Source organism: Bidens hawaiensis, unplaced genomic scaffold (assembly GCF_021521415.1).
Source record: "Bidens hawaiensis isolate Kalapana, Puna unplaced genomic scaffold, B.hawaiensis_p1.1 tig00001035_1, whole genome shotgun sequence".
Taxonomy (NCBI): domain Eukaryota; kingdom Viridiplantae; phylum Streptophyta; class Magnoliopsida; order Asterales; family Asteraceae; genus Bidens; species Bidens hawaiensis.
Window position 1 is genome coordinate 4260331 of NW_027491061.1, and position 27452 is coordinate 4287782.

At 34.9% G+C, this 27452-nt stretch overlaps 1 long non-coding RNA gene across 1 annotated transcript in view; it reads right to left on the reverse strand.

Annotated features, from left to right (window-relative positions):
* Positions 1–351: 351 nt before the first annotated feature.
* Positions 352–27452, reverse strand: part of LOC143556848 (uncharacterized) — a 288278-nt gene continuing 261177 nt past the window's right edge. The window contains exon 3 of the long non-coding RNA XR_013139453.1: positions 352–451. This is a non-coding gene — a long non-coding RNA (uncharacterized LOC143556848). The remainder of the gene's footprint in view (positions 452–27452) is intronic.

The window sequence follows — 27452 nt, forward strand, 5'->3', positions numbered from 1 at the left end:
AATTAATAAGTCTTTTGCCCTTTCATTAGTTCCACTAGAGGGTTCCTTGGTCATCTTTCCTTGTAAACAAGATTCACATTTATCGAATGAATCATCTTCATTTGATTCCAAAACACCATTCTTTTGAAGTGTATGCATGCGATCTTTGTTTATGTGACCAAGGCGACAACTCCAAAGATAAGTCTTACTCAAATCCTTTTTGAGTTTCTTGGTGCTTGATTGATACAACTTGTTATCAAAGGATGTGTTATCATGAACAAATTTATAAATTCCTTTAGACGGCATTTCTTAAAAAAAAAGACATTATTCATGAAAGCCCAAATACCATGAAAGTTGTACCCGATATTTACCCCGCATCCCTCTTGTCTTTCAACTCTTTGAGATCGGTTGGACGATTCCTATTTCAATGTCCTATCTCACCACAACCAAAGCAGGGGTCGTCTAATATAACCTTTAGTATCTTTTCCTTTGGTTTGGGTGGTTTCGCTTTAGCTTTCCCTTTGAACTTATACTTGATGTATCCCTTACCTTTGGCAATCTTTGCCCTAGGTTCTGGGTGATGCCTCTTCATTGATTGGGTTCCTTCCATATGACATGCATGAAGAACTCGAAACCTTTTGAAGCCTTCCACCCTAGCTTGAGTAAGGAATATTTCCTTTAGTTAGGTGATCTTGTCATATATCCCATGATTTTCAAAGCCCTTTTGAATTTCGGGAATCATAGTTCCCAACATGAGACAAGAAACTTGCACCGAATCCCCGGTGTATTTCAACCAATCGTCATAGGCATGTACATCATCAATGTTTGGTTCGCTAGGAACAGGATCATCCAATATGTAAGATTTCTTTTCTTGTTTGAGAAAAATTCTCAAATTTCGAAACCAATCCATAAAATTGTTGTAGTTAAGACGATCCTTATCAAGTATAGCTCTTAGTGATAGATTATGCACGGGTGGGATAATTGCGTTAGGTGGATAGTTGATTGCGGCATCTACATAATTTAACAAAGCTCAATTTTAGTATCTTCAATATCATTTAATTATTTTAATCGGTAATACCCTTTATGTCTCCAAGAAAATTAATGATTAAAATCTAGAACGCAACGTTACATTCACATACTAGTTAGGTGACCTTTAACCTACTATTGAATTCACAAGGTAGTCAACTTTTGACGATTGCAACCCTTTGCAACTTCTAGTTTTATGGGATTTGTTAAACATCATATGTTTAGTTGGCATGTTTAATCCTATCAACACCTTTCTACGCCATGCTTCGGTGACCCTATTCACATGGTTTTCAAATCAAGTCGTCCTACTTACACACACATGTGAATTTGCACATACAGGTGGTTAGGTATAATAAAACCCATTTTATTGTGAAATCATTAACCTTTAATAATACCAATTTTATTACCTAATGAATTATAAGGAACCAATTTTATGCAATTGTTGATTTTAAGTTCTTAACAATCCTTAACCAAATAAGATAAAACAAAATATAAATCAACCTTGCAAACATAAATAAACAACCACAAGTTCATAATCATAGCCTCCTAAACTTGAAAACACTTGTTGACCAAAACAAGTGTGCCAAAGGTCTCTCCTAAGGGACAAGATGAACAAAGGCATGTGTCGGTGAACTCCCACTTGATCCCGCATCCAAATGCTTCAAGTGTCCACTTTGTGTTGTGACTTCTCCACTTTATTTGGGCTTCCTTTTGGGCTCCAACTTCAGCTCCTAGCTTCCATGGGCCTCCCAGATTGGGCTTTGGCCATTGGGCTAAAATCCATCTTTAAATGAGGTTCATTAAGGCCCAAAACCAAAACCCTACCTTTGTGTGCATATTCTATTAAAAAAATATATCCTAATACATTTTTCTCTAGTAAATAAAATACAACTAATCTGTTTATTATTACAAACCAATATGAATAAATAAATAGATTACAAACCCAAATAAATTAATATTACAAGCATATTGAATAATCAAATGAACCACAACGCAAACATTCATCCAAACACAAGGCCATGGCTATGCTATGAACATCCAATACACATCCAAATATGCAAGTATTACAAATCTAAATGGTTCCCTGTTTTAACCTCAAACTTTCGGCCAAGGATAAGAAAACAAAAAGTTTCGGGTATTGTCCAAACAAAACAACCAATCATCCAAATGACTTAATTCATCAAGATTATCACATGCATGTAAAGTATAATCTTCAAATACTAAGGGGTAACCAAAAAGCCAATAACATTTCTGCCATATGGTGAACCACATCATAAAACCCGAAAATATTTTAGATCTATGGAAGCATGTATCCGTATAAGCAGCTCTTTATGCCATTGTTGGGTTTTAACAAGATTATCAAAGTCATATAAACCCATTTATATGAAAAAAAACACAGCGGATTAGTTAGTTTTAAATCTTGTTATATAGATTAATATAAAACCGATTCTATATATAAAACCCAAGCTTCGGATCCATATATGAAATTAAAGGCTTACCAATTTAAACAACCATAGGGTGTTTATGTAATATACCTTCAAGACTCCAAGAAATGAAGGAGATGATGATTTAAAAGGCTAGTCTTCAAGGAGAGAAGAGCCTCAAGCTGGTATACCCACAAGCATCCAACAAACACCCTTTATTGCTAGGATTTGGTTGCACTTGATTAAGAAAAACCTTCTTCTCCTGTTGCTCCTTGTTTGGCCGAAATCCAAGAGAGAGAGATTTTAAATTGCATGTAATGTAAATGGTTATGTTTGTGTTGTTCCAAGAGAAGAAATAGAGAGAAAATATTGGTTTAAAAAGAGGTGGGAGATTTCCCCCAAAAATGGCCTGCCCTACCAGCCCATTTATTATATTTTCTCTTTCTTTTCTTGCAACAAACTAGTACTCCATGTATTAGTCACAGAACTATTACCCCATGTACTAGTCGCAGGTCTATTGAAACTTTGTGACATGTAATACTTTTAACATGCCATAAGTTACATGCAATATATCATAACAATTATCATATATATATTATTTAACCAACTTAAATAATATCATAAGATAATCTCTTTAAATAAATTATCCATATAATTTATTTATTCCTCAAATGCAAATATATAGAAACCCATTTTTCTAAATATCATTATTGTTAATATTAATTTGTTGGATCATATCTACAAAACATATCATGGTGTTTTTCTAGCTTGTTATTGGGTATGACCCGACTTGAATCATAACGTACTAGCCACATCAATTACAATATGTTTCTTGGGCGGACCGATTTCAACAACTACAATATAGACATAACAAAGGCCCTGCGAAAATTAATACGTGTTTGCATTATATAATTAGTCTTATGAGACATGTCAAATGATGATGATGATGATGATGATGATGACAGACATCACGTGACAGCGTTGTATGGTCTTATGTCTTATGAGATATATGGAATTTATGTGTGAACACAGGAAAGGCATATGACCCTAATACGTGTTCACTCTACTTAGCTAAACATAGGGAAGGCATCTGACTCTTGTATGTGCTTACTTCACCTAGAAATGTGCGATAGGTGGTATGATGATATGATGAATGTATTTGATATACAATGATATGATATTACAGTTACGAATATGGTTATTATGCAACCTGATATGATATTATTTTCATAATTTATGTTTATAATGACCTTTAAAGCTACAACTCATTTACTATGGTTGAATTATAGTATGCACCCCAGGTCGATTGTAGCTGTGTTAAGATAGAGATTAATACATCAATGGGCTATCCAAGCTAGAGAACGACATCCGTTTAGAAGCCTTTTACAATGAGCTTTTGTTTTGCTTTAAGACGATATATTTTGTTAAATGTCCTATGGTTGTTGAATTTTTCTTCTGCCTACTTTGAATGAAATTCTCTGATTTGATAATTGTGCCTTATGAGTATTTCTAATGAACAAACTACCCAATTTTGAGGCATTACTGTAACACTTGACAAAAATTTATTGCTAATGTAATCAAAATTAGCAATAAACTATCATTATATGAATAAAATATTTCCTTATTAACATTCAAAATCTTGAAAAGTCAACAAAAAGTCCAAATTTCACCACGTAACGAACATGATGGGGAATAACCCCAGGCAGCGGGCTACAAAATAAATAAATCATTAATATGATTAAATGGAGCCAAAAATTTAAAATATATGTTCAAACATTAGAGATAATGTAAAAACTCGTAATACGCTAAACCGAATCACCAAACCATTACATTATAACACAACTCTTCACCTCCTAACCACCCCCACCCCCACCTTGTCAACTCACCCCCTCCACCTCTCTTTCTCCCAATCAAAAAGCACCACCTCAAATCCCCAATGATTACACTCTAATGCAAACCTAAACGTGTTGTAAGCTTAAGAGATAAACTACATTACACTCTAATATCCTACTAATCAAATCTAGTCCCTCCTTACTCTCTCAATAAACAAACGGCACACAAACACACACCACACCCATCCATAATTCAAATTAAAATAATAACACACACATTCAAGTTAGATCAAGATCAAGGTGGAGGTTGGCTTCTTGGAGGAAGAATTAAGTGGATGAAGCATCACACACATCAATCTCATCCATTTCATCATCTTAGGATCTTCAAAAACTTAAGTAAGTAGTAGTTATAAGTTGATTTCTATGATTAAATATATAAGATTATGTCTTCTTGGGTTGATATTGATCTTAGAGATTGAAAATTATGGATGCATGTGTGTGTGTATACGAGCCGTGTGTATGTATGCATGTGGAAGGGGAAGTGTTGAACCCTTACATGCATGCATAGATTCATCCTAAAGATCATATTCGGATTGTTTAGATTGATTAGAAATGTTGTTAGGATATTGGATATTTAGGTGAAATTATGGTTGAATTTGGTGATTGAGTTTGATGTTAGAATGGATATTGGATAGTTAATGATCTATAAGAGTAATGATATAAACCTAATCTATTGAATTGCTAGTATTGAAATTTAAGGTGGCAAGAACTTGTTCATCATTTTGCAATTTAGGGATTCTTGGATTACTTTGATAAATTGATAATTATTGATGATTGATGAAGATTGAAAATGATATTAATTGATATTGAAGATAGGTTGTATGTTAGAGAATTTATAATCTATTAATTTGAATGACAATAATTGTTGAAAATTGTTAAATTACTAAATAAGAAAAATTTATTGGATGCATAGTTGAATCTTTTATTGTTGTATTAATACATAACATATACGATTTTGATAGATAATAAGTTACTTACTTGAATTAGGATAGAATACATCATCAAAGTACCTATTGGATTATTGTATGGATTATTTGTCACCTACTTACTAGAAATAGAAACTTTGTAACTTGAATAATAGAAAAATCAAAATCTAAGTAGAACAATAGGTTGCGTGAAAACCTTATCAAACTAGTAGAATGAGATAAAAAAGAATCATACTTGATCATAATTGTAGGTTTGGATTAGAAAGAATTATTAAAAATAAAAAGTTACTATAATAGGAAACTTTGTTGATTGAACAGTTAGGAAATTTAAAGGTTATCATGACAATAATAAAGATCTGGATATTTGGATATTATGATGATGTTAGTTATATTATACTTTGCTAAGTTGATTATTACCATTATTAGTAAACATAAATTATAAATTAGGAGTCTAAATTGATTGAAATGTGCTATACGGAATTATGTGATAAAATCTGGAAATAATAGTAAATTATAATATATAATGTGTATATTTAGTTCATAAGATAATTGGTGTGGATTTATTTGATTTATTTTACTTGTCAGTAACTTTAACGGTAGAAAAATCGGCTTTTAAACGCAAACTGACACAACAATTAGGGACTATTTTAGAACAGCCCCTAAAGCTGTTAAACAATCATATATAACATAATTAATATATGAGAGGAGGAGAAGATAACGAAACTTAGTCCTAAACGTTTCGTGTCGTGAAAACCGACACGAAAACGTTAAAAGTCATTATTTTAAAAAAATATTTACTAAAATAAAAAATAACATATTTTTGAAAAATAACTCCTAAAACATAACTAATATATATGTAACAAGTGTTTTCAAAGATTTAAAAGTAATATTTTTATTCGAATAATCGATCGGTCCGTTTTAAAACACAAAACCGACAAAACCGGAAAAACCAATAAAATTCATTGAAAATAATAATTATATATTTTCGTATAACTTTCCAGCAACTAAAACTTTTATAATGTATCATATTATTTATTAATTAATATTGTTATTAAGACAATAGTTAACAAAACCCGAAATATACTTACTTGTTAACTTGTTATATAGGAAATTATTTGCTTGGTTGCTTGTTTTTTCATTAGACTAACGTCAAACCAAGTTTTATTAACGAACGTGTACTAATATAGGACACACGATTTTTGGGACGAAAAGCTTCGACAGTGTGTTTCTCAAAAAACCCCTTGTTTTTAAATAAATTATTTTTATTGTGTTTTTGGGGGAAATATATTCTTTTATCGATTTATTGAAATTTTAAAATGCATTTTATTTACAAACCGTTTAAAAAGTGGGATGAGTCAACAATTGGTTAAATACATGTAAACCTAATTAATAAGGGCATAGAAATATTGGTATATCTATCGGGGTGACGCCCCCCACTTCCAATCGCGTTGGGTTAAAAGTAAGAATATTTTGAGTATGGTATGTTTCGAGTTATCAATTTTGATAGTCATACACTTTTTGTATTCTTATCTCGTCAACAACAGTACGATTTGTTTAAAAGATAAAATTCTAAGTTTTTTATGGCAAATTCGATTAACATCAATTATTAAAGATTTAATTACTATGTTAAAAGAACGATAAGGAAAGAAAATTGTCATTGCCAATGGTAAAAGCTTATGATAATAATGGTCGTTGAACCATTATATGGTGAGATTTATAAGTATTCCTTTACTATGTTTCATAATAAATTGATAAAGTGTTGATTACTATGATTTTTATGTCGGTCCCGTATAGCTCACTCAATAGCTCAGCCACTCAAAATTGTAACCCACACTCACGTGTTGATAAGAAGGCTACGACATACAATTATTGGAAAAGAACAAAAATATATTTAAAGCTGAATCAATAATACTATTAATGTTGCTCAACAGAAAGGAAAATAACAAACACACAAAGTAACTCAAAAGATTGTCATATATATTGTGAAGGATACAATGAAAATCAATTAGGGTTCCAAGATGAAATGTTTGGATTTACGGCAGCTTTCCATACAGGAGGGAGACAGCCGTCAAATCACAATATTCGCTCAGTGTTTGTAGTTGTCATAGGTGTGCCTTAAAGTTTCCTTTATAGACCTGCCATGACACCTGACATTCCCTTTTGATAACCCTAATGATTGATGCAAAGCATATTCAAACATATTACAAAAGATTCTAAGTGTAAACAGGTCATCTAGCAAGCTTTGCAGCTTCTGTCTTTAGCGAGCATACCTGATAATCATTAAGTGTGTTGGGGAACAGTTCTCCAAGTATGTTATACTTAGAATATTTTCCGTAGAAAATATTCATCCAGTAGGCTTTAATCCTTCTAAGCACATCAAACTTTGCTCGATAAGGTCCTACGAGCAAACTTGTTCTTCAGAGATCCCTTCAACCTTTTGTTAACTTAACTTATTTGAACGAACGCAAGTGTGCTCGCAAACCTGTACCTTGCTCTGAGTTGAACCTTGCTCGATTGAATTCTTTAAGTAATTAATACATCAACTTCCTTCAAGCTTGCTGGGACCACTGTTTATTATAAATAAACCTTGCTCGATGCACCAATAGCTTGGTTTTAGCTTGGTTTAGTCAATAGTTTGCTATGAAACAAACCTTGCTTAACTTGAAGAACAACCTTGCTAGATGCCGTGAAGCTTGCTCATTCTATCATTTAAGAGGAATTCGAGAAGATAACTTTGCTGGGAAAGCAAAATACCTTGCTTGACTAAGTAAAAGTTTGTTGGGAAGTCCAAGTGTGCTCGGTTTCTATACTTAGCCATTTTCTAAGGAGGTTGACAAGATTCCAATCTTCCTTGGTCATTATTCATTCCCAACAATATTCCCCTATATTGGAACACACTCAGCTGCACCAAAACACCTAATAGGTTACATACACTTATCAAAATAAAAATCAAATTCACAAAAGATAAAATTACATATCTTAATGAAAAATTACAAGTTGAAAATTCTTTCATAAGGACATTACAAATCAAGCCTAAACTATAAAGAGTGTCGTCATCTTCTTGAGCTTGATGCTTCCCTTCTTCTGTCCAACTTGACAGTTGCGGCTTTTTCTTTGAATAAGAATATCTCCCTGTGGTGTGGATGTTAGGAGGGCAGAGTCCATCTAATTATATCCTTCAAATCCTCCACATGAAGAAATTCAAGATCTGTGTCGTGTTGTATAATGGCCAAGGCTAGTCCATCAGAATTTCTAAGTATAAAAGATTGGTCAAGTGGTTCAAACACAATCTGAGAGATTGTGCCATTCTTTTGGACCTCTTGGTTTGGCCTGGTCATCTACCGGCTCATGCTTAAACACTCTTTCAGAATGGCCAGAGGGTTGGAGAACTTAGTCTTGATCTTGTAAGATGATTCAGTCAGCCTTATATCATTTGTCCTCCTCTGTCTTTTGTTTCTTTCAAAGCTTGAGAGCTCTAACGTCCTATTCTTGCTCAACAGAGAAATCCTTTCTGAGCTTGATCTTTTAAGTATTTGGAGAGCTCATTCTTTTGCTGACCAGCAAACCATTGACTATCATGATAGTCATATAAGTTCAAGTTTGCCATCTCCTCCAACTTCTCTCTTTTGTAATATTGAAAATCATCTTTAAAGATTATCTCCTTCAATTCACCACTTGACATAACCACTTTTATAACCTTTGTTCTCCCATCAAGGTACATGTTCTTAGGTAGGTCCACCTCAGATGGTGGTCTTTGTTGTCTTTGAAATGTTTCTCTAGTGGTTGGGATTGGGACACTTATAGTGGAAGACCAGGGTTTATATTTCTTTTTGGGTACGGGTCTCCTCACATGCCCAGATTTTTCAAACATCTCAATGATCTTTTCTTTCGGCATCATGACCAGCTTCAGATAGTTTTTCCTTCCTTTGCCATTGTTGTGATCATTCCCATCACTTCATCATCAGTTGGACCAGCTGGGACAGATCTTTGAGTTTGAATAGGTTCACCCCTTGGTCCACACTAAAACAGCAACAACCTTCTCTCCTCAGCTTCTAAATTTTTCCATTCTTCTTTATCTATATAAAATATTTTTTTTAATTGACCTTTGCTTAACGTCAAACCATTCAAGGTCTTGATTTTGTTTTCATCATCCTAGGGCTCAACAGGCTCATGAGGCTCCTCCATTACAATAACTGGTTGAGGTAAAATCACTGGGTGAGGAGTCTGAGAGGACTTTGACTTGCCCATTACCTCATTAAACTTTTCCTTCTCATAATCATAAAATGATAATTTATCACTTCTGCTCATACTCTTTATCTTCTCCCCCTAACCCCTTGCGGACATTAGTCTCTCTATCTGTTTCACTTGTTCATCCTCCCATGATTTCTTTTCTTTATCAGCTAAAGTGATCAATCTTGGTTTTTTTTGGTGGAGGAAGTTTCAGAGAGAATTTTTCTTGAGACTTTCATAAACTGCTCTTCAACTTCCTTCTTCCTCAATTTATCCACATCATCTATATCCATGCCATGATCAGTTAAGTATTTGCATTTGCCACCATACTTATTGTAGAGTTTTTCAATCTTGTTTTGTTGATAAAATGCCTTCATCCTCATCCTTTCAAATTCTTCCATCTTGACAGTTTCAATTGTTGTCTTGTAAGCAGTTTCCAATTCATCAAACTTCATTAACTCAATTGCTTTTCAAAAAAGCCATGAATTCTTAAATATGCATGGAACTTTTGAGTTTCTCTATTTTTCTTCTCCATCTTTTTCTTCAAATTCTCCACTTCCTCATCCAGTAATACCTGCAACTCCTCATCAATCAAGTAGCCAGTGTTTCAAACTTGTAAACATGATTCATAAGACCTATGATTTTAGGATCTTCCTTTTTTAGCTTTATTCAACATGATTTGTATACTTTCCCTGTGTTCATCAGTCATGTCCACATATGGTGAATCAGGTATATCATCATCATCATCATCATCCTTAGAGAGATCAACAATTGCATCAATTTTTGGTTCATTTGGTTCAGGCTCATCTTCAATATCAGTAGGTTTCACTACTTGGATGGGTATGGCATTGATTGGACTTTTCTATTTCTTTGGGATGGGTTCATCAGTAATTTCATTTTATCACCCCTCTTTCTCTTCCTTACATATCTCTTTGCATATTTATTCAAATAATCTGGATCCCAATCTTCTTGATTTTCCCTTATGTCATCAATAATCTGTTGATCACCCTTCTTAGATAAGATTTGAGTCACAGGATCTCCAACTACGTCAGTAACCAACTGCTTATTTTTACTTCATTTTCAAGCTCAGCAGTGGGTTGCTCAGGTGATTTTGTTTCATGAGTTTCTGGGTTTTTTTTTAATTGATACAGGACTATAGCTAAAGACTTGTCAGTTTCTTCAGTTGTTGAAGTTTTAGCAGTCCCTCGATCACCTCTTGATCTAACTCCCCCAGTTCTTCATCCAGATTCTTTTTCAATTCAGCCTCTTCTATCAAAATTCTCTAGGCTTCAATTTCTCTATAAGTTAAAAATCTTGAGATCATATCTCTATGAATCCATTCACCTACTATTTCATCATGCCTCTTAGCAGCCTTTTCAAAACCTTCATCCACCATTAATAGTTCATCACTTGATTTAACTTTACTTGCTTCCAATGGTTGTAGTTGCTCTTCAGTTTCAGCTATGGATTTACCTTTCAGGCCTCCTTTTCTCCTCATCTCCTTTTCTCCTCATCCATAGTTAGTGGCTTGGATGGACCAATTTCCCTCACCATAATTTGTTCATTGGAAAACTTATCAATTTCAGTAGCTAAATCTTCTAGCTCTCATACACTTTCTTGAGCTCAGAAGTTCAGTTTGTTGAAGTTTTAGCAGTCCCTCGATCACCTGTTGATCTAACTCCTTGTGTTCTTCATCCAGATTCTTTTTTCAATTCAGCCTCTTCTAACAAAATTCTCTGATCTTCAATTTCTTTATCAGTTAAATATCTTGAGATCATTTCTCTTAGAATCTATTCACCTACTATTTCATCATGCCTCTTAGCAGCCTTTTCAGCACCTTCATCCACCATTAATAGTTCATCATTTGATTTAACTTTGTTTGGTTCCAATGGTTATAGTTTTTCTTAAGTTTCAGCTATGGATTTACCTTTCAGCCTCCTTTTCTCCTCATCAATATTCAGTGGCTTGGATGGACCAATTTCCCTCACCAAAGTTGGTTCATTAGGAAAATTGTCAATTTCAGCAAATAAATCTTCTAGCTCCGCATCCACCTTATTGAGCTCAAAAGTTACATCGACATCTTCTTCATCCATCTCAGTAGTTTTATCTTCCATTTTAAAAGCTTGCTCGTTAAATAACAATTTGCAAACCTTGCCCGTCCCAGAGTTTGCTCAGGTATCATAAATTAATTTAAAATAAGCTACGTGAATAGGAAGCTTACTCGATTATAGAAGATTACTCTAGAAATAAATCACAAGTTAAATAATCAAGTATAATATTTCAAATAAGCAACCTTACTCGGAATCAATAAAGAATCCAAAAATAATAACTTAGACAAATTTGTATTTGTAAAACTTACTCGATTACCATAATTTCACAAATCTTACTCGATTATACTTATAAAAGCAAAAGATTAACACATATTCATTCAAAGCTTACTCGAAAATACTTCAAGAGTGCAAAGTGTGCTAGAGAGAACTTGTTATCCTTTGATATACAAGTGTGCTCTAAGCATAAAGTGTACTCGAAAGCTTAAGTTTGCTTGAAATATTCTGAAATAAACAAGTATGCTAGGAGAACACTTGGAATATTATAATAATAGACAAGTTTGCTAGAATCATGAAGTTTGATCGATAAACAATGTATAATCGATAACAGTTGTAATTTCAGAAAATATCATGTATTTCCTCAACCTTTAACCCAATTAACCCAGAAAGACAAGAAATATGATTAGACTGAGAAACAAGAAGAAGCTTTCCAACTACAAAAACAAAAGTTGTAGTTAACCAATCTTGTCACTTCCAGAAGGAATAGATTGATTCGTAGTTTATTGTGATGCTTCACGATTAGCACTCGGATGCGTACTTATGCAACGTGATAAAGTGATAGCCTATGCATCACGACAACTCAAGGTTCATGAAAAAAATTACCTAACCCACTTCTTGAATTAGGAGCTGTGGTGTTTGCTCTCAAAATCTAGAGACATTACCTCTATGACACCAAATGCACGATCTTCACTGACCACAAAAGTCTCCAACACATATTTGATCAAAAAGATCTTAATATGAGACAACGAAGGCGGGTAGAGCTACTAAATGACTATGATTGTGACATTCGCTACCACCACGGTAAAGCAAATGTTGTAGTCGATGCCTTGAGTAGAAAAGAAAGAGAAAACTCACTTCGTGTCCGTGCATTAGGACTGATAATTTAGACGAGTCTTACCACTCGAATCCGCGATGCACAACAAGAAGTTTTAAAACCTCGGAACCTAAAAGCCGAGAAATTTGTCAGGTCCCCGATTTCAGGTAGATCTTACACAAATCAAGTCATAACTCACATAGATAAATATGTTGACAAAGGAGTTAATGACGGGTTGCTATATTTAGAAAGATTACCGTTTGTTAAAAGTGGAATCAATAACAAATAGGGTAGTTGCCAAACAATAAACAAAGGTAACTAACACACATAAGATTCACTCAAAAGATTTCCATTCATATAATGTTCATCATACAAATGATAATCGATTTAGGGTTTCTTGAAGGGAAAGTTTATCTGTATGGATTCCTAGGACGGCTGTCACACTCAGAAATATTCTTTCTTATCCTAAAAGTGGGATTTCCTGAATCCGTCCTCAGGAGGCGTGCCCTAAATTATTTCTTTTATAGGCCTGACACCTCCTTTACAGCTGTCATTCCTTCTAGAAACCCTAAATGATAATACATATTCAAATTACATATTCAAGATTATTCTAAGTGTAAAACAAGTCTTCCGGGTAGGCTTTGTAGCAATATTGACTTTCCGAGTAGACTGTGTGCTCTGCCTTCCTTCAGTACTTGGTAACACAGATGTGTACCCAGGATCAGTTTCCAAGTAGGCTTTACTTGAAGAGTATTTTACCAAGTAAAATACTCACCGGGTAGACTTCAATCTTCTTGACTTTTTCAGACTTTGCCCGACAAACCCTTACGAGCAACCTTGTTCTTCAATGGTCCCTTCAACTCTTTACTAGAGAATAGTTTATTAGCAAAGTGTGCCCGACAGCACTGTTCCTTGCTTGAGTTGAACCCTGCCCGATGTTACTTAGAGATATTCCATTAAATCATCAAGCCTACTTGGACCAATGTATTATTAAAGAATACCTTGCCCGGTCTTCCAATCACTTGGCTTCATGAGCTTGGTTAGTCAAAAGCTTACTCGGAAGTGAACCTTACTTGGCTATGAAGAACAGACTTGCTTGATAAAGTGATCCTTGCCCGGATTTCCATAAACTAGTGAACCTTGCCCGGTAATACACCAATTTGTAAACCCTGCTTGGATATCCACTAAAGAAGAATTCTAGAAGATAACCTTACCCGATAGACAAAATATCATGCCCGACTAAGTAAAAGCTTGCTCGGAAGTCTAAGGTGTGCCCGGATCCATGCTTATCGAATTCTGATGAGGTTGAGAAGATTCCAATCTTCCATATATCTCTCTTAGGTTAAATCTTTGACTCAACAATCTCCCCCTAGATTGGAACACCTCAGCTGACCCAAAACATCTCTATGGTTACATACACTTAGTCAAAATACATACCAAATCAAAAGCAAAATACATATTCATAACAAAATCAAATAGTTACATATTCAAATGTTGTCCGTAGACATTACAAAACAAAGCCTATACTAATGTTCATTTTCTTTTTCTTCTTGCATCATAGTAGGCTTTCCTTCTGTTTTCCATGACCGTTGCTGCCCTTTGTTTGAAGATTTCAAGGATTTGGTAGTGAGTGTGACTCTCTGGAATGACCAAATCCCTGATATCAGTAAAGTCTTCATAGTGCAGATAAGTCAAGTCTTCATCTTTTCTGATTACTGCCAAAGCTGCTCCATCTGAGTTTCTTAGAACATAATGGCCTGTATTCTCCTTGTATTCAACTTCTGCAATTATGCCATTCTTCTGCACAGTATAATTTGGTCTTATCATTTTTCTTTCCAATCTGATGCAGGTTTTGATATTTGACAGAGGATTTTTATCTTTGATGTTCATTTCATATCTCAGCTTGGTACTGGCTATTTTCTTCAGCTTAGTTGTTCTTCTTGTTTTCTCAAGTCTTTTCATTTTCCAGCTTTTCTTTTCTTTCAAGAAGGGGAATCTCTTGTCAGCTTCATCTCTTAAGAACTTTGAGAGTTCATTTTGCTATCTTCCAGCCATTTTGCTTGTATCATTATAGTCATAAAGGTCAAGCTAGGCCATCTTCTCCAACTGTTCTGGTGTGAACTCAGCAAAGTCTTCTTTCACAATAATGTCTCTCAATTGCTTGCTTTCCATCACTACTTTCAGTGTTTGAGAGACTGAATCGCAGATCCACATCAGATTGTGGTCTTGTTGTTCTTTGTAGTTCAGCTCCACTTGATTCTTGTCTGTGAATTGTTGGTAGTTGTCTTGATGTAGATGGCCCTGTTTGTGTGGCCATCATTGGTTGACTGGGTGCCTCTACTTCAAACTTTTTCTGGTACCAACTCCTCAACATTTCAGCAGGAAGATATACCAATTCTTCCAAATTTTCACCTCCTTCACTAAATAGTCTAGCAATCATCTCATCAATTACTTCATCCCTCAATAAACCAGCAGGTACAAATCTCCCTCCAATAAAGCTTCTGGGATTTGTCCCCTTAAGCAAAACCTTCTCCCACTCAGCCTTTTGCATATAAAACATTTATTTCAGTTCATCCTTGGTTAGTTCATTAAAGGCCTCAACATCCATTCCTTTCTGAGTAGTCATTACTCCTCTCAAAATGTCAATCATTTCATCATTTTCCCAAGGAACAGTGGGTGTGTTCTTCAATAGGCTCTTGTTTGACTTCTACTGGGATTGGGATATCTTCTCCTTTCTTTTCAGACTGTTCTATCAGTTTTTCCCTTAAAGTTCTGATTCTTCTCTTCTTTGTTGGTGGTTCATCAGATGGTTCAGACTACTTAGAGGAGATCTCAGGTTGTAACCTCTTCAACTTTTCTTTTCTTTTGAGTCTGTTGTATTGGTCCAACACTGATTCTCTTCACCTGGCATCAATGTTTGTAGTGGGACTGCCCTGATTGGACTATCTTCATCATCAAGAGTTTCCACATAGCACTTATTCTTTTCATCCCACTTTCCTTTCTTCTTAGGTCTTTCATGTTCAGACTGTTCAGATGCCCTCTTTCTTCTCATATAGGTTTTAGCAAACCTGTTGACTTTCTCAACAAATTGTTCATACAAATTAGAAAGTCTTTCTTTCTTTTGTTGTAGTGTTTCATGAGATTGAGTCACATTTTCCCTTTGTGGAATTAGTTGGATTCTTCTTGATATCTTCTCTTACTTGCTCAACCCATTTCTTGGCAGCCATTGCAGTAATAGACTCACCAATATCCTCTTCAATCATCATTTTTGCATTCATATTGGTTGGTTCAGCAGCTTCTGTTGACTTCTTTTCTGGTTGACTTTGGGGTTGAAACATGCTGACCACCATAGCCAAGGAATTGTCCACTTCCTCAACTCTTTTCATATTAATTAGAGCTACTATAACAATCTGATCCTTAGCCTCATCTTCATTTATCATTTTTGCCACATTGGCTTGAGTAATCAGTACTTCCTACTCTGCCAATTCTTGAGGAGTCAAGGTTTGGGTCAGTATCTCCCTCTCCCTTGTTTCTCTCATAATATTTTCATGTTCTCTCCTGGCAGCAGTAGAAGCTTCTACATCATCTCTAAACAAGATGTATTTCATTGGATTTGCCTTAACAGGCTCTTCTTCAGTGACCTTTGCCTTTCCTTTATCTATTCTTTTCTGTACTTCTTCCTCATCTTCAGATTGTTGATATTCATCAATTTCTTTTTCAATGGCTTCTAATTCTGAATCATGCTCAACCCTCTTTGAGTTTCCGGTTGTTCAGGTTTAGTGAGTATTAACTCCTCAGTAGCAGCATCTTCCTCATTTATTACATCAGTTTGAATGTCAGTTAAGACATCAGTTGCTTCATCAGTATCATTCATATTCTCTTCATCATTTGTCTTTTCAATTCCATCTTCTGTCTCCTCATCATTTCTCACTTCATCATCCTCCTCTCTCCACTCAACATTCCCAATATCATTATTTATGTTATAATCATGTTCTCCACCATCAGACGTGTCAGCTTCATAGTCTACATCCTCAACTCTCCTCTCTTCACTATCCTCCTCATCATCATATGCATTTAGTATACATTTCAAACCATCAACAATCTCTACACCTGTATCCTTCTCAGTTTCAACATTCACCATAGAGTCAGTTGGCATATGTACATTCTCCCCATGTTTTGGGGCAGTTGAGGTCTTCTCAACCTCCTGCTCCAGAGCTTGAATTCTCAATCTAGCTTGAACCAACTGATTAAACAACATTACATTCTCCATTGTCACCTCCTCATTCCTCCTTTTCAGTTCAACATTTTCTATCATTAAATCCAAATTTCTTTGAAAAAGGTCTATATCAGTATGTGGGGTTGTAGGTGGTGATGTAGAGAGAGGTTCATGTTCAGGTTGTTCTTGGTTTATGGTTTGGGTTTGGATAATGGGTTGGGGTGGTAATTGTGTATGGGGTGGTGATTGTGTATGGGGTGGGCTTAGAATGAATGAATCTGTTTGAATTGGGCTATTGGTTAGTGGTGTTTGTGGTGTTGGGGATGTATGAGTTTATGTGTGAATTGATGTTTCAGGGTCGCTCAAGGTAAAGGTTTGGGTAGGTGATTGAGTGGTTTGGTGTGGTGGAGTTTGTGGTGGTGTCTGAGGTGGTTGTTCTGGTTCTTCATGTTGCTCCCCCTGATCAAGTACATTAACTTCCATGGCTACTCCAGCCCCTCCTTCATTACCATCATCATCATTATCTTCACTATCAGAATCATCATCATCACCTTCAACATCATCTTCCCCTTCTTCCACCTTTGAGCTCAACTCAGGTATTGGCATAATCTCCAAATCATGGTTCAACAACCATGGTAAAATTTCAAATGGGATGTTGGGATTAAATCTGTTTGCCCTTCCCGGATTTACAATTCTTCTATATGTGTCGGGATTTTGTAACAGATGTGTAACGCCAATAGTAGGTAAGTCTTGTAATTCCCTCTTAAAGATTATCTGTAAGAATCTGGGGTATTGGAGAAATCTATCCACTTCGGCCTTCTTCAAGTTTCCTACCATGCTTTTAAATATCATCTTTGAAAAGTTGAAAGGTAGATCATATATCATACCAACAGTGGCATTTGCTAAATCACAACTCAATAGAGTCCATGATCCTTTTCTTGGAGCAAACCCCTGTATCACATGATGAATTAAGAATCTTTACAACATAGGGAACATTCCCTTTTGAAATTATCCATCATGTATCGTCCCCTGATATCCCATCGTCTGTTCAAAGATCCTCATCAGGTGATCAGTATTGAAATTTATAGGGTTATGCTCATCATCGTGTAACTGCAAGCATCGTCTAATCATTCTTTCAGTTACATGTACTTCTTGGCTTGCAACAGTTGCTTCTATTCTTCGACCATTTATATCAACAACCAGTCTTGCTGAGCGCCAGAAATCGAGTGAATGATTTCTATAAATGACTGGGCACTCAGTAAAAGCAAAACTCACATTTGATCTTGCCATCCAAGTAATTATCCTTGACACCGGCTCATTGTCAGGAGTGACTTGCAGCAAGGCACACATATTGTGCTTCTTTTCAAAAACATATTTAGGTTGATTTTCTTCTGCCATATCTGAACAACACAATCAAACATATTCAAAGTGAAATTAGCATCAAAGTTCATTACTTTAAGAAATTTCAAGTTATAAATTTGAAGAAGAAAGAGAGAAGTTTCATTAAGAACCTGATCTTCGACAAATTAATAACCGAGTTGGAATTAGTGGGCTGGTAAAGTTAGGGCTAGGAATAATCGAATGCGATGAGTCGGTTTGTGTTAATTAGTGTAATTAGTGCAAGGAGAGAGAGAGGGAGGGAGAATAATGTGTAAACAGTCCTCTCACTCCCTCTTATATACCTTTAGAAAAGTGGGTTTTAAATGTTTTTTGTCGTCTAGTGAGTTATTAGCTGTCAAACAGTAACATTATCCACTTGATATTTTAAAAACATTTGAAAAACATACAACTTTTTATCATTTAGGTTTAGCAAACCTTACTCGGAAAAGTAAACCTTTGCAAAGTCTACTCGGTATACTTCCACTTACTCAAATCTTACCCGATTATAAGTTCGTATAAATTAGAAGTTAAAATGAAGAAAGCTTACTCGAAATACAAGATTTCTTGAGAACTAAATCACAAGTAACATTAATCAAGTATAACACATCAAGCATGCAACCTTACTAGGAATCAGTTAAGATGCCCAAAATAATTTACATCTAATGTAACTACCTTACTCATTCAAATAGTTAATCACAAACTTTACCCGTAGTAGTAAACATTCATAATAATCAGTCAAGTATACTTTGAAGCAAAGTATGCTTGAAAATCTTTCGAGAGTACAAAATGCTAGAAAGGGATTCATAGCCCACTATATACCCGGAAATTTAGTTTTGAAATTACCCAAGTATATTAGGGGAACATTTGAGAACTCAAAGTGTGCCCGAAGTATAAAGTGTGCCCGGAAAACAAGGTTTGCCCGGAAACACTTGTAATTTCAAAGAAAAACATATTCACACAAATCACAAAGCTTACTCGGTGTACTAAACCTAAGTTCACAATATTTGCTTGGTATAACATTCAGCATATAGAATGCAAAGCTTTCCCGGAACAAGAAATCCTTGTTAAAAGCTAGCTATAACACATAATCATCTCAAGACATCAAGCTTGCCCGGGAAATTAGTACAATAGTGTACTCTACCCGGAAAGTGTAAACACTTCAATGCATGCCCGAAAATCATAAACTTAGTCCAAAGTGACTAAGCTTGCCCAGAAAGGTTCCTAAAATACTTATTCAACTTTTTTGTGTTCGGGAAGGTTAGAAAACATCAAACCTTACCCGAAAATACTTATTCAACTGTTTTGTGTTCGGGAAGGTTAGAAAACATCAAACCTTACCCGAAAATACATATTCAAACCTTTTTAGGCAAAATGAAACACTTTTTGACTTAAACCACTTGTCAAGGCATATTTTTCATTAAAGATCAAAGTTTAAGAGAAAATAGTGCATTTAGAGATCAAATTTCAATTTTATTTCTCTTCAAAACAGTTTCTTCCATTTTCTGAAAAGATCTCAAGAATGGGATCATATAGACTAAGTAGCTTTCTCAATACTTCATTCTCAGCATTATTATGACAACATAGATAGGTTAACAGCAGGTCTAGACTTAGCATGAAATTCATCTCTTTGGTGATATGATTAAGGTTCATTTAGTATTCATTATTGGTCAACATTGTGCTATGATGCCTCATATCTCTTCTAAAAGCGTATTTGGCTTTCCCCAGATCACCCCAATTTGACTCCAACCTCCTGTATTTGGTCAAAAATTGTTTTTTGTATGACATAACTTGTTGGATCTTTTTGTATTTTTGATATTCAAACATTTATAGAGGTTGAACGTTGGACTTACTGTTAAACAACAGACCTTTCAGTCAAGATGAGACAGATTTTGTCAACATCTTTGTAGTTCTAGTTGTAACCCTCTTGTTTGATAAAATCTTTAAAACACTTATCAACTTTTGGTTGATTTATTCATTCTTCCCCTTGTTTTTGATATTTTCTAAAATTTTTCTTAAAGAATGTTCTTTCTCATATTTAAAGATGCTTCATTTTTTGTTTGACCAAATAACAACAGGCTTGTGTATGACTGGGTAATCACTTTTCTGCCTATCATTTGGAGAGATTTATCATGAGACATGCAAAGACAACTATGTATCTCCACAAAAAGATTAGCATATTCATTATGTTTATATCACCTTAGATTTTACACATCATGGGAAAGCAACCATACATGTTAATGACTATACTAAGGTCCTTTTAGCCTATTAAATCCATATGATTGGCTAAGTAGTCAATGTACTATCATTTCCCATCTTAAATACAGTTTAATTTTCAATCACCCCAATATCTCTTAATTGGCAGGTAAATGGCTATCCTGTTTGACCACGTGAGGTCAACAGGACCAAACATACATGTGAATATATGTCCTTTCAAAGTCAGAGTTATTGACATAGTTTTAAGTGAAGGAATAAGAAACAAGTTATAATTTCCCCAAATGCTTTCAGTTTTCTGTTTAATGGCTATCCTTTGAATCTATAAAGATTTTAGGACCAAACATACACAAGTGTATGTCCTTCCAACTGGGCAAATGACATTATTTTCATCAAAAACAACTACTTGAGACTTTTCATTAAAAATCCTTCTTTTAAACTTCTATAAAGCTTGAACTGAATAATCTTATCATATCTCAGCACCATTAATCAACTTGCTCATGTTTTGATCAAAAATAAAGTGATAATTCAAAATTCATTAGAAAATTCATTTTATCATTTAATTTTTACATAAAACTCATTTTGACAAAACAGTTGAAACATAATCAAATCTTAATCAATCATAATATCATCAAGATGAGTAGACAGTACTAACATTCAAGGGCTATCCTATCTTAATAACAACAAAAGATCAGATAAAGCACATATTCAAGAAATTAAGCAATGATGTCAGATAAGCTTACTCTACCAAGTAATTCAAATCAAACACACTCATCCTAACATCACATACACACATTAACTGATAAATATGCAAAAACATCAATCATATCAAAACTTTGCACTCATAATCAGTTAAAGCACATAGCAGTCAACATATCAAGTAACATAATCAAGCATATTCACTTAACATTCATTATGTGCAACCTCTACCAATATAATCAGTTAGCCCATAGAGGTACACAACTAGGCACATATCCTTAATCAGATCTTATCAAAGTTGATCATTCCCAGGGCTTTCAAAAGAAAGTTGAAACTGGTTCTATCAAGTGGTTTGGTGAATAGGTCTGCCAAATTATCACTTGTATCAACTCTTTGCAAATCAATCAAACCTTTTTCACTGCAATCTCTTATGAAGTGATGTCGGATTTCAATGTGCTTAGTCTTAGAATGTTGAACTGGATTCTTAACAGTAAAATATGCAGCAGTATTATCAATAAGACTTGGGGTATTCAGAAAATTCAAACCATAGTCTAGCATCTGGTTTTGAATCCATAGAACATGTGCACAGCATGCAGATGCAGCAATGTATTCAGCTTCTGCAATGGAGATTGAGACAGTAGTTTGCTTCTTGCATTACCATGACACTAGCCTTTCACCCAAAAATTAACATCCTCCTGAGGTTGACTTTCTACTCATGTTACAGCCATCATAATCACTGTCCGTGTATGCAATCAGATCAAAAGATTGATTCTTTGAATACCAAATTCCTAAGTCTGGTCTTCCCTTCAGATATCAAAAAATTCTCTTCACGGCATTCATAAGAGAGACTTTTGGATTTGATTGGAATCTTGAACACACACATACAGCAAACATAATATATGGTCTTGTTGTAGTAAGGTACATCAGGGATCCAATTTTGGCTCTATATTCATGTTCATCTACAGGCTCCCCCTTTTCATCAGCAATCATCTTTTCTTTAGTTTCCATTGGAGTTGAAGCTGTTTTGTACTCATGACATTGAACTTATTCAAGATGTCCTGCACATATTTGGTTTGGTAAATAAAAATCCCTTCAGCTTTCTGTTGAACTTGCAGTCCAAGAAAGAAGTTCATTTTTCCCATAGAGCTCATGTTGTATTTGGATTTCATTACCCCTTCAAACTCCATACACATTTGTTCATTTGTAGATCCAAAGCCACATAAACTTGTAACAGAAGCAAATCTGATCCCTTTCTTTTGTAGAAGAGTGTCTTGTCAATGGTTCCTCTTTGAAAACCATTTTCAAGAAGATGATTTGACAGCTCATCATACCAAGCTCTAGGAGCTTGATGCAATCCATATAGGGCTTTATTCAACTTATACACCCTGTTTGGATACAAAGGATCCTCAAATCCTGGAGGTTGAGCAACATACACCTCTTCATCAATCTTTCCATTTAGGAATGCAGACTTAACATCAAGCTGGAACACGTTAATGTTCTTTGAGGCAGCATATGCAAGAAAAATACTGATAGCTTCAAGTCTTGCAACTGGTGCAAAGACTTCCTTAAAGTCTATTCCTTCTTCTTGAAGGCATCCCAGTGCCACAAGCCTAGCCTTATTCTTAATCACCAAACCCCTCTCATCCTTTTTGTTTCTAAAAACCCATTTAGTTCCAATTGCATATTTGTCTATTGGCCTATCAACAAGATCCCACACCTGTAAATCTCTGAACTGTGCCAGTTCCTCCTGCATTGCTTCCACCCAACTATTGTCTTTTAGTGCTTGAGCAATGTTCTTTGCCACTATTTGGGATAGAAAACAGGAGTAAAGACAGATGTTTGTAATTTCAGAATGAATTATTGTGACTCTTTCATGTAAATCTCCAATGATATTTTCAGAAGGATGATTCTTTTCTACATAAGGAGTTTGAACAATCATATCTGCAGACACATTTGTGTCAAGATTTGATTTATTGAGATCTGGTTCTTCAATTATCAAATCAGTTTCTGCATCATGAAATTCTGATGCTTCTTCATTATTTTGTCCTGAAGTAGATGCACCATTGTTTTCTAAGTTCAGTATTTGAAACAGATCTTGAAACCTTGCTGTAGATACAGCTTTTTCATTGTTTTGCTGGTTGCCTGAGATTCCCTCATCCTGAACTAGATCATTGTTTGGTTCTTCATTATCTTGATTCAAATCTACATGATTTTTTTCTGGACTTTGATTGTGCTCCTGATTGTTGTCTTGAACTTGTTCAACAACATCACTTGAGGGAACCTTTACAAATGTATACTCCTTTCTTTACTAGCAACCTTCTTCCATAATTCTTCCAAGTCCAATGTTTTCTTCTTTTTCTCTTCAATTACACTGGTCTTGTAGAATGAGTCATCAAAGTCTTCAGGATAAATCTTGAAAGACCTTATCAGCTTCTCATGATCAAATAGCCATGCCGCACCATCAACTGTGTTGAATTGATTCTCATTAAAGATGATGTCAGATGATTCAATCACACTCAAATAGTCTTTCACATATACTCTGTATGCTTTTAAATGTGTAGAATATCCAACAAAGAAACAATCAAGGGATTTAGTCTGAAACTTGTTCAAGTAATATAGTGTTTAGAAGAAAACATTTGCATCCAAAAGGTTTGAAAAACTTGATATAAGGCTTTCTGTTGAAGAAAATCTCATATGGATTTTTCTTATGCCTTTTGTTGACAAGTACCTTGTTCTGAACATAGCAGGCTGTATTTAAGGCTTCAGCCCAAAATGTAACTGGTAAATTTGCATCTGCTAACATGGTTCTTGCAGCTTTAATCAAAGTTCTATTCCTTCTTTCGACAACACCATTTTGTTCAGGAGTTCTAGGAGCTGAGAATTGTTGAAGTATTCCCTTTTCTGCACAAAATTCTTGCATAACTCCATTTTTGAACTCAGTACCATTATCACTTCTCATCGTTTTAACCTTCTTACTTAATTTATTATCAATCATTGTTACACATCCTTTAATCAACTTTGCAGTCTCATCCTTGGTACTTAGGAAATAAACCCAAGTATATCTTGAATAGTCATCAATGATCACAAGACAATATCTTTTCTTTCCTATACTTGGCACACTCACAGGACCAAAAAGATCCATGTGAAGTAATTCAAGTACTTGATAATTGAATTGATGAGCTTTGTCTTATGAGAATATTTGTGTTGCTTTCCTTTCTGTCATGAACTACAATGATCTTCTAATTTGAATTCTCTTATAGGTAAGCCAATCACGTGCTCACCTTTGACAAGTCTATTCATGTTCTATAAGTTCACATGACACAATTTCCTATGCCACAATTTTGACTCATTTTCAGTGCCTTTGACACAAACCATGCACCTCCCCTTGAAACAGCTTCTTTCATATTCAATTCATATAGATTGCCATTTCTTGGTGCCATCATCATAATCATTTCAAGTGGGATAACAAACTCAGGTTTTATGATGAAACAATGTTAATCATCAAAACTGACTTTGTACCCCTTATCACACATGTGATATGCTCAGTATATTATACTGCAGACCCTCAACATGAAATACATTATCAAATGAAGCTTTTCCATTTGTTAAGATTCCTTTTCCAGCAATCTTTCCACCATTTTCATCACTCCCAAAAGATACAGGACCTTCAAACTTTTCTTCATAATTGACAAGTGATCTTTTGTAACAAGTCATGTGCCTAGAACAACCACTGTCCATATACCATATGTCATTCAGAGGAGTGGACTGCTCCTGCACAAAAGAAAGAATTTGATCAGTTGAGTGATGAAGTGCAAGCTATTTTAGCTTGCAACTCATCAACTTTAGTTTCAGTGGCAGCTTGGGAAGTGAGTGTTGTTGGTTCAGGATCTTCATAAGTGACTTCTATATTGTCTGAATTGTCTGTTTCATAGCCACACCCTCTTGGGGTTTTGACAAATGAGGTTGAACTTAGACATTGTTCTGATGTAGTATCATACTCTTTCACCACATAATCTTTCTTTTCAGAGTAATCTCTTACATCAGTAACTATGTCCTTCTTAGTCTCAATCTTAGGTTTCCATAGGAATCCTTCAGGCTTATAACCATGTTTCATCAGAAACTTCTCATCACCAGTAAGTTCAGTTGGTTTCATTCTAGGAAAGACACCTCTGATTCTTGTCTTCTCACTGTTTGGTGATCCTTGGGAGCTATCAGACCTGACTGACTGTTTATCCTTTTAGGAATAATTCTTAATGGCTAAAAATTCTTTTTGACATTTCTCTCATGCTTTACAGGAGATTTACTCCTTTGAGCTTGTTCACCCACATGTTTCTTGGATTTTACTGATGGCTTCTGGCTTTCTTCATTCAAATATTCCTTCTCACAAACTTTTCCCTTTCCTAGGTATTCATCATACTTTTGCTTATACACAACAAAGTCTTGTTTCATTAGGGACATGAAAAGGCTTGAATTTGAGTCTTTCATTGCAAGAGTCTGTGTGATGACCATACTCATCACACTTCTTGCATCAAACTTTTCCCTTGTATTTTTCATGTTCACTTTCTTTCTTGAATCTTTCACTTGGTTTAGGTGCTTTAACACCAAGTGTCGTCTGAGGTCTTAGACTATCAAAATCTATTGACAAAGGAACAAATTCCTCAATCTTGATGTCTTGTCTTTTAGTCTTGCTCTTTACAAACACAATTTTTTGCATATTCAGTGGTTCTTCATCTTGACTCTCTCTATGTCTTGATTGCCTCTTCTCATATTCTTCCATGGTTTCCACTTCTCCAATATCAAGCACCTCATGATTAGAGAAAACAGGGTAAATTGGGATAAATTTTTCAGTATCCACATTTTCATTCACCCTTTTCTTGTTGTTCTTCTTTATCTTTTCCAATACTTCTTTGCTTGGAGGCCTTACATCATTATAATTTACCTTCTTCCTTTCACATATGTCAAAGGACACATACTCTCTCTTCATTCTTTTATTTTGTTTCTTCATTCTTGGTGTGACAGGTGGATACAGTGGAAGTTTGTCAATGGATACTGGTTTCTTGTATTTTCTTCCTCTTTCAGCAGCTTTAATTTCCTCATCAATGATTTGATCACTCAAATCACTCAAATCATCTTGATTCAAATCAACAAAATCAAAATCATCTTTAGAGACTTGAACTCCAATTGACTTGTCTTCTTTCACATCCTTTTTTACCACAAATTCTCCTTCTTCATTCACCTCAGCATTCTTATACAAATCCACAAGCTCTTCTTTGTCTTGAAAAACATCTTTGAATTGTTGTAGATATGCATTTCTTTTCTCTTTATCAACTTTTGGCATAAAGTTGTTGTTGAATGGTGGTGGTACTGCTTTGTATTTGTCTTCTTCCTTTACTTGGTTTAGAATTCCACAGATGTTTCCAGTGGAGACCAAGTTCTTCAAGAATTCATTCTCAACTTTCAGTTTTGCGTTCTGCACTTTTTCTTCAACAATCATTTTCTTCAACCCTTCTATCTCAGTTGTAAACCTTTTCTGCACTCTAAAACTGATTACACAATCTTCTTCCAAACTTTTCATTCTTTCTTCACTTTGCCTACCTTTGTTTTCACATCATTGATAATTTCATTTAAATCAAAAGTAGGAGCAGAGTGTACCTTAGATGATGATCCAGCTTCTTTCTCAATCAAGGCTATAAATGCCACATTTTCTTTCTTGATGTCATCGCCAATATCTTCTTCATGATTGCTCCAATCAAAGTTTGTAACACCCCGTAACCGCAGCGGAAACGTAAACGGGATGCAACAGACACATCTGATATCAACAGCATTGCTTATAAAGAAAACACCACTACAATAATTTAAACGTATTACATTGTTCCGAGTTTCGTTACCGACTAGGCGTTATCACATAAGTTTTACCAATAGTACGTTAACATGTTTAATACAAAATATAGACTCTTAAGCTTCCAAAAAATAGCACACATCATCAAGCACGTATCACTCATTCCAATTTGGGTGTACCTAGAAAGCATGTAAAGGAAATGGGTCAACTACGAATAGTTGGTGAGTTTCACTAATTTAAATAAACCATGACAAATCATTTTAATAATCATAATTTAACGATGTAATTATGCTGAGCATACAAGTGAAACCTCTGTTAACCCAGAAACACATTTAATAACCTCTGGGGACACTGTTAACCCAGAAATACATTTAATAACCCCTGGGGACACTGTTAACCCAGAAATACATTTAATAACCTCTGGGAACACTGTTAACCCAGAAACACATTTAATAACCTCTGGGGACACTGTTAACCCAGAAATACATT